Here is a 9,959-nt window from a genome sequence, read left to right as displayed (position 1 = left end):
AAGGACTGCTCAAAATAAAACTGGTAGGAGTTTGAGAAAGATTCATCAACAATCCATCTTAGTGCAGATGATAATAAAACTTACTGAAAATGAGGAGGACTTGAAATGCTTGCTGCAGAAGATCAAAGACTACAGCCTTGAATATAAATTCCATCTCAATGTCAAGAAGACAAAGATCCTCACCACTGGGCCAATCAATAGGCAACATCATGATAGATGGAGAAAAGATGGAAATTGTCAATGATTTAATGTTACTTGGATCCACAATCAACAATATTGTACCAGAAGTCAGGATATCAAAAGATATGTTATATTGGGACAGTCTTCAGTCAAGGATCACACCAATGTACTGAGAAGCAAGGATATTAGTTTAAAGACCAAGGTGTGCCTGATCCAGGTAAAATGTATGCCTTTGAGTAGTGGTGTTAAAACAAATACTAAATATCCAATGGATTGTCAAAAGAACAAATACACACACACACACACACACACACACACACACACACACACATTAGAGAGGATGCTGCCAGGGTGCTCCTTCAAGGGAAGGATGGTAAAACTTCATCTCACATACTTTGGGCGTGTTGGTAGGATGGGGCAGTCTTTGGAAAAAGACAACAGCTCAGAAAAATGGAGGGTCTGTGAAGGAGTAAAAGAACCTAAACAACATGGATTAATACAGTGACTGTAACAATGGCCTCAAGTGTGGCAAAGTTAATAAAGATGGCACAAGATAGGGCAAGGTTCACATTCATTTTTCATTGGATCTCTGTAAGTTGTGGTAAATTCAACAGCACCTAATAGAATGCAACAAGCACCTCTCTGTAAACAGAAAGGTTAGTGGTTCAAATCCATCAGCCACTTCATGGGAGAAAGACAGACATTTCCCATACACACTATCAGCCTCAGGAATTGAAGGAGGATCATCATGACTCAGAGTAAACTTGACTGCAGTGAATTAGACTATATTTGGTTTTTATTTTTCATTTGTTCATTGGTTTCTAGGCAACTTTATGTAAATAACTAAGCTCTCCACTATCAGAAGGTTGGTGATTTGAATCCATCAGGAGGCACCTGGGAGAAAGTTCTGATAATTTACTAAAACAAAGACATGGAACGTATTCAGAGCATATGTCTACCCCTAGATGGATTTTGGTATGCTGGACACAAAAGAGGGAGCTCTGGTGGTATAGTCCATTATGAATTGTGTTGCTAACTCAAAAGTTAATTATCTGCAGTGGTTCAAATCCACCAGCAACTTCACAGAAGAAAAAAAAATCTTCCCCTTCTCTTTACAACTTTTGAAACATAATGGAAGGTCACTTGAGGAACTGATGGTAATGGGTTTGCATTTGAGGACATAAAAGCAAGAGTAGAGGGTCCTACACCCCAAATTCAACAAGAGAACAAACAAGAATGTCCTGTAGAGGTTACTCCTTGGAGGCGAGGATTCTGAAGCTTTGTTTCACATACTTTGGACATATTACCAGGAGAGACAAATCTTTGGAAAAGGACATCATGCTTAGAAGGATGAAGGGAGACCTTGGAGGAGATGGATTTACACAATAAGTAGGATAATAAGAAGGGTGTGTTGGAGGCAGTGAGATTGTCTCAGGATAGGTCAGGATTCAGATCTAGTGTACGTAAGATCAGTATGAGTCACAGTCAACTTGTCAACTTGACACCACATAGCAACAACAACTGCCTCTCTAGGTTAGTTATTTGTTTGTTTGTTTGTGGGTTTATTCAAACTGTAAGGGTTTTTTTTTTACATTTTCTAAATACCAAAGAAAGGATTTTATATTACAAATAAAACTAACTGGACCTATTTACACAAATAGAAGGTAATATTGCTCAAAGGATAAGATTTGTTCCATTTATACATATCATTTAAAAGTATACAGGGAAATGCTTCCAGAGTGATTATACCATTTTACAATTCACCAACCTCTCTACACATTCTTTCTAGAATTTATTGATTGCTGTCCTGATAAACTTTGCCACTTGTTCTGGGGTGAGACGGTATCTCATTGTGGGTTTTTTTAATTTGCATTTCTCTTATTGCTAGTGACTTGGAGCATTTCTTCATGTGTCTGCTGGCCATCCAAATGCCTTTCTCTGTGAAAAGTTTTTTCATGTCTTTTGCCAATTGTGTAGTTGTGTTATCAGTCCTTTTCTTGTGGAGATCTTGTTATATTCTGTAAAATTTTGTTATGAAACCTTTGACTGGGGTAGTATTGCCAAATGTATTTTTCCAGTCAGTAAGTTTTCTTTTTACTCTATTTTTTAAAAAGTTTTTGATGCATGTTGTTGTTGTTAAGTGCCGTCAAGTTGCAGGAGACTCATAGCGATCCTATGAAGGAGAGTCCTTGACGCTTGGGTGCCTTTCATCCTCTCTCCAGGTTCATAGGGTTTCCAGAGGCAAGCTATTATGGAAGTGGATGCAACTCCTCCTTCCAAACTTGTTGCTTGCGGGTTTTTTTATGCATACAGGGATTTAATCTTTAGAAGTTCCCATTCATCAATTTTATCCTCTTCAGGTTGTGCATTTCTGGCTGTACTTGTCAGCCTCTTTTAGCATAAACTAGGCCTTCTAAGCTCTGTCCCAGTTTGTCTCTTATGAATTTTACAGACTTGGTCTTTACCCCAAGGTCTCAAATCCACCTTGAGTTGATGTTTGTGCATGGTGTAAGATGTGAATCCTGTTTCAGCTTTCTGCAGGTAGCAGTCCAGTTTTGCCAGCATCATTTGTTAAAGAAGTTATTTCCCTCTTTGGTAAGTTTTATTCCTTGTTGAATATCAATTGACCATAGATAGATGGGTCCTGGTGCAACCACTCTGGAAGACAGTTTGGTATTTCCTCGAAAGGCTGAACAAAGAAACTGGGTATGACCCAGTTATTCCACTACTAGGAATATACCCCAAGGAAATTATAACTGAGAGACAAATGGCGATCTGTACACACTTTTCATAGCAATGCTATTCACCATCTTAATAACATAGAAACAGCCCAAATGTCTAACCACAACCAAACAGATTAAGGAATTGCAGTATATTCACACAATGGAATACTATGCAGCACTCAGGAGCAATGATTTTGAAAAATAGTTCATAACTTGGAAGAGGTTGGAAAGCTTTATGTTAAGTGAACTAATGCAGTCTCATAAGGACAAATACTGCATAAGACCATTATTGGAATAAAGGAAGGATAACTAGTAAAACATGGATGAGGGTCCAAGAAGATAAGGAGTAAGAGTAAATGGATAAAGATGGGTCAGAGTGAAATCATAGGATCACCCAATTTGATGGGTGAAGAGAGAAGGTAAAGAAAATGGGAAAGATCCAACAAGGACCTGAAAAGACTGGGTGATGATCAACATAGTCCAATGGTGATTAATTTAATAAAAAAAAAACCAAACAACTGTATATGGGAATGATTGTGTGAAACATGTCAATGAAGGAAAGTATGGGGGGAACCTTCATAAAAAATAAGCGTATTTATTGATGAATGGAACCGTCTAAAGATTAAATCCCTGTGCACATCAAAAACTTTTTTCCAATAGGGTGAAAACAAAACCTACTGACTGGAAACAAACATTTGGCACTACCATCTCAGACAAGAGTCTCATAACAAAATTTTACAGAATACTACAAGACCTCCACAATAAAAAGACTGATAAACAATTACAAAATGGGCAAAAGACATGGAATGAGGTAATACAGAGGAAAAAACAGGCACATGCTCCAAGAAAAAAATGCTCCAAATCACTGGCAATAAGAGAGATGCAAATCAAAACTACAATGAGATACCATCTCACTCCAGTAACAATGGCAAAATTTAACAGGATAGCAAGTAATAAATGAGAGGATGTGGTGAGATAGGATCTCTTGTACATTGTTGGTGAGAGTGCAAAATGGTACAACCATTCTGGAAGGCTGTTTGGTGCTTCCTCAAAAAAGCTGAGCATAGAAATTCCATATGACCCAGCTATTCCACTGTTTAGAATATACCCTAAACAAATGAGAACTGAGGCACAAACTGAGACTTATACAACAATGTTCATAGCAATGTTATTCACCATCACAAGAACATGGAAAAAGCCTACATATCCATCCACAATCAAATGGATTGCAAAATGATGGTACATTCACATAATGGAATACTACACAGTACACAGGAGCTATGATTTTGTAAATACTAACAAATTTGGGAGGGACTGGAAAGCATTATGCTGAGTGAACTAACTCAGTCCCATAAAGACAAATACTGTATAAAACCATTATTGTAGAATGAGTGTGAGGATCCAAGGGAGGGGAGGTGGAAGCAGAGACGTGAGGATGTGCAAGAGGGGGTTAATCATAGGGCCATACAATTTGATGAGGAAGCAGTTAAAAAAATGGGAAAGATTTGATGTGAAAAGCAATGTATTCTACCTCACAATTTACAACCTGTGAAAACATACTAAAGAGTCAGCACACAGCAACAACAAGAGATATATAAGATCTTGAAAGTATCTCCAAATCATGCTATATTTAAGACTTCAAATAATGTTAGCTGTCATTGATTTGATTACAACTCATAGCAATCTTATTAAGAGATCTGAACCTTGCCCTATCCTGCCATCCTCATCCTCATGCCCCTTACCACAATTTCTGTGTCTATGCATCTTAGTGAGAGTCTTACTCTCTTTTACTGACCCTCTAACATTTCCAGCATGATACTTTTTTCCAATGACTGGTGTCTTCCCAAAGTATGTTAGACCAAGTTTCATGTAGGTTAGTTTTAAACATTATCTTTTAAAACACAGGTTAGAGCTGCCTCATCTTGCACATAAACCAACACTGAATTCCAGATTCCTTAATTCTCAGCTCTAAGAATGAGAGACTGGGAAACAAGCTTGGAAGCAGGAGTGGCATCCACTTCCATGAATAGCTAGCCTCCGGAAACCCTATGAACCTGGAGAAAGGATGAAAGTCACACACACAAGTGTCATGAACTTTCATTCATAGGGTCTCTATGAGTCACCTACAACTTGATGGTACTTAACAACAATAATAACAAGAATGAGAGAGAGCTCTTGTCATCTGATGTGGTTGTCACTTACCACCAGAGATAAATAGAATATCCCTCTTCTGATTAGAAATTTGCAAATTTGCTTCTCTGGATTGTCCTTTATTTTCTTCCCTTTTATCAAAGAGAGAGATATAACTTACCTAAGGAGTTGTGCCTTTCAAAGCAGTTTTCATTCTGTAAACTAAATATAGAAGAAATTACATTAGTCAAAGGAAGATAAGTTAAAAAAAAAAAATCAAATCCACAAGAAAGAGAGACAAATAGAAGGAAGGGAAAGGAAATCAGCCAGAGTTAATTACAAAATACTGATCATTTGGAAGCCCCAGGGATGAGTCTAGGTTCTACTCATTGTTTTGTTCTTTATTGTAAAACACATGTATGGGGACCCAAGGTGGGAAGGGGCGAGAGCAGAAAGGTGAGGATGGATAAGAATGATATAACAGGGTTGCAAAATTTGGTGGGTAGTGGGAGTGGGTAAAGGAAATGAGAAAGATCTGGCGGGAACCTGAAAAGACAGGGTAATGGTTGGCATAGTCCAATGGTGATTTTTTTTTTACAAAGAGATTGTTTTTTACCTTTGTGGGTTTCTCATTTGGGAATAGGGGCACAAATTCTCTGCTTCATGCTGAATAGGAGCATTGAGATGAAGGGGAAGGGGAGCCCACTTTTAACACTTCACTGGTGGTCTTGAGTTGAAGCTTCATGCCTTCTTGTTCAGTTAGAAGATATTTTCATGACATTTTCTGTTCTCTGGATTGCAAGGTGTGTGCATGAGTAAGTCCCATGGGAGTGGCTGACTGAACTTTAAGGCTGCACCTAACTTCGTTTCCTTAGCGGGCAGTTATATTTCCATTTTGTCTCTGGAACTGGGCTCAGGGTTCAGGCTCTGGAAACAGACTCAGTGTTCAGGTTAGGAAAGGGAGCAAACCTAGAAACAACGAACTGTGAGTTACAAAGAAAAGGGATTTGGAGGTGTTACTTAACAGATGTACTGAAGGAGGAGAAGAAGGAAAGTGGCTTAGATAAAGTTCCTCATACACACAAGGCAGCTCTCCCCAGGGGTCGGGCATTGATCCCAAGGAGCTGGGCAGCTCTCCTCTGCCAAGTGGCCCTCCCTTCTAAAAGCTCTTCTGAAGTCCGGACCTTGCACTCTACCAAGTGACCATGGTCATGACCACACTTCTGGCTCTAGCACTGCCTTCCGTGCCCCTTCTTCTCAGCCAATGCCCCTTATTCTCAGCCAAGTGGTCTAATTGTAACTCAGAGTAAGTATTATTACTTTCCCCTTCCACAAATAGAGAAGGGACTTCCAGAGTGGTGAACAGAACTGCTCAAGGTTGAAAAAATAATAAAGGCAGTAGAACGAGGACTTAAACCAAGGTTATCTGAAGACAGGTTGAGGCAGTGAGCTCCAGGCAACACTCGGGTTGGCCATCTTTCATCTTCTGCTGCAAGCAAAATCCTGCTGAAGATCATTTTGAAAATGGCCACAAATGTACACTCAGGCCACACAGGGTACTTCCACCATCGTTCTATTCATTGTTGGACTCTGTTTTTCTGGCGGACTAACGGCATGGTCTGGCTAAATCTATTTGCTTTAGGGACCAATTGAGGCATATAGAGTCTTGCTGCAGCATTTAATCTAGTACCAGCTTTGTCAGTGCCCAACCTAGCCCACAGACTTATATCACAGTACTTAAAAAGTAGAGGCCTATACATTTGCAAATGAACAGAAATTACACTAAATAAGAATTTACTCACTAAAAAGAATTTACTCAGTTCTGTGTTGAGAATCATGGATTTTCCAAAAGAAGGTGACAGACTGTGAGAAAATGTCTCACTTTGACCCTGTTCACATCAAGAAATCAAAGCAAGAATCAGAGAAACAGGCAATAACCATGGGAGGGCAGACTTCCAAGTGAGAGCAAAAGGCTATGTCCCCTCTGAGAGCAGCAGGCATTTACCAACATGGGGGCTAAGGGAGAAGAGAAAGAAAATCCATTATGAAGCCCATGGGTGGCTGAGAGGACTGGAAACACATGTGAGGCAACCCCTTGAGACTCCAGTGGGGGTGAGGGTGGAGAGAGTGGAGGTTTGTAACAGTAAGAGTGATCAAAAGTAGAAAATGTGGGTTATTACTATTTCTGTGACCCCTTTTAAAACTCCAAGTTAGTCTGGCCTGGAGAAAAGGGCTTACATTAGTAATATCACATGCTTCTTTTCTTTCTCTACAATTTAAACTGCACACAGTGTTATAATGAGAATCCCTTGTGTGCTGTGTTCATCTCAACTTGTTCTCTTTCTGGAGCAGGTGCTTCTAGTCAAAGAAATATGATTCCTGATGCTTAGAATTTAATTATGTGCTGCTCTTCATATATTAAATGAGTTAAAACTATTGTGCCTTGGGATATATACTTTGTGTTCCTATTCTTAAAATTATAATGGAATGGTACTCAATCATCCACACTCTCATTCAGATTCCCTGTAAAATACATATCAGACCAGAGTTAGGGGCATAAAGTGACCATAAATTCCTCTGCAAAAGTAAGGTAAGAGAAAATTAGGCCGTATTAATGATATTAAATATATTGTACATGTTATTAGAAGGGTCTAGTCTATGCAGGAAATCATCATCTTTGGTACAGTAGTTACTCTTGGTGGTGGTGGTGGTGTGTGTCATCGAGTTAACTCATAGTGATTCATAGTGATCATATGAACAAATCAGAACACAGTCCTATCTTGTGCCATGCTCGTCATCTCAGACATACACGAACAAACTGCTGCAATCACTGTCACTGTGTCTATCTATCTCACTGAGTCTTCCTCTCTTTCTCTGATTCTCCACCTTTCCAAGTAAGATGTCCCTTTCCAATGGTGCCATCAAGTCAACCATGACTTTTGGCAACCCTAGGAGGAGTGACATCCACTTCTGAAATAGCTTGCCTCCGGAAACACTATGAACTTGGAAAAGAAATGAAAGTTATTCAAGTGTTGAGATCTTTCATTCATAGGGTCACTATGAGTCATCTATGACTCGGCAACACTTAACAACAACAGCAACAACATGGACAACCTATCGGAACCTTGCTCTGTCTTGCACCATCCTCATCATCTGCAACACTTGAGCCTATTGTTATAGTCATGGTGTCAATTCACCTCCCTGAGGGTCTTCCTTTCTTTCAATGACTCTCCACATTTCCAAAAATGATATCCTTTTCCAAGAACTAGCCCTTCCCAACAATATGTCCAAATTATAGGAGACAAGCTTTGTCGTCATCTAAGGAACACCCTTGTTTCCCTTCCTCTAAGACATATTTGTTTGGGTGAGGGGGTTTTTTGGCACTCCACAGAATAGTCAGTACTTTTCTCCAACATAAAATCTCAATGGTATCAATTCTTACCTCATTCTTATTAATTATCCAACTTTCAAATGTATAGCAAAATGGAAAGAGCATGATTTCTATCAAGTGCAACTCTGTTCTTAACTAAGAATATTCTTAGCTAAGAATATCTTTCCTCCTAGCACAGATTTTTCCAGTATAGTTTGTCTTGATTTCTTGACTCAAGGGTGTTGATTATAGTTTCACATGAGATGAAATAATTAAAAACTCCAATCTTTTCTCCATATATCATCTTATTGCATATTGGCCCAGTAGTGAAGATTTTTTTTCTTGATGTTGAGATGTAACTCACATTGAAAGTGATAATCTCACTGACAAAGGAGATTAATCAGAACTAGCTTTGTCAAGCACTCTGGCAATTGGACAATTAAAACAGACTTACAAGGGGTGGGGAAAAAAAGAATAACGAACTGGGGAGGAGGGTAGAGAAAATAATGCAACAATGAATGAATGAAAACCCAAAATCTCTGTAAATGTTCATTATAATTAATAAAATTTAATATAAAAAACACATGTCCTGTTTGGACAACAGTTTCTTTATCTAGGTATAGGTTTCATATGAGCATAATTAAATATTCTGAAATTCCCATTCTTCTAATGTCAGTCATAGTTTTTTTGTGATCCACACAGTCAAATGTCTTTGTATAGTAAATAATATACGATTAGACATCAATAAAAGAAAGTGATAATCTTTGATCTTCTGCAGCAAGATTTTCAAGTCTTCTCTAAACAAACAAGGATATGTCAGCTATATAACTCAGACTGTTGATGAACCTTCTTCTGATCTTGATGCTACATTCTTTTTAAGTCCAGCTTCTCAAATTTTTTCTCTACCTACAGATTATATAGATATGGAGAAAAGATAAAGCCCTGCAGCACATCTTTCCTAATTTTAAACCAAAAAGTGTCCTCTTGCTTTGTACAACAACAGCATCTTGATCTACAGATAGGTTTCACATAAGCACAATTAAGGTTTCTGGCATTCCACTTCTTCTCAATGTTAGCCCTAATTTGTTATAATCCACACAGTCAAATGTCTTTGCATAGTCAATTAAAAACAAGTAGACATTCTTCTGGTCTTCTTTGCTCTCATTCAAGATCCATTTAACAACAGCAGTGATATCTCTGGTGTTACAATCTCTTCTAAATCCAATTTCTACTGGATATAGAGTTGGAGTTAAAGTCCAGAACAGAAGTCACTAGTCACTCAAAATGAAGAGGAACAGTTGAAAATATCCAATAACAACTGAAACACAAAATGTATATAGTATGAGTGTAAGAAAACAAGTTGTCAAAAGTGAAACAGAATAAAGGTAAACATTCTAGGCATTAATAAGTTGAGGTGAAACAGTGTTGATCACTTTGAATTAGACATATACTGTAGTATAATATATTACATATATTTTGAACCATAGGTTTTCATGGTGCACAATAGAAGAGTATTGAGAGTACCATGGACTGCTAGGAAAACAAACAGATTCATC

Source organism: Elephantulus edwardii, unplaced genomic scaffold (assembly GCF_000299155.1).
Source record: "Elephantulus edwardii isolate Elephantulus edwardi_28Jun2011 unplaced genomic scaffold, EleEdw1.0 scaffold00046, whole genome shotgun sequence".
NCBI lineage: Eukaryota > Metazoa > Chordata > Mammalia > Macroscelidea > Macroscelididae > Elephantulus > Elephantulus edwardii.
Note: the sequence above shows the minus strand (reverse complement) of the source record.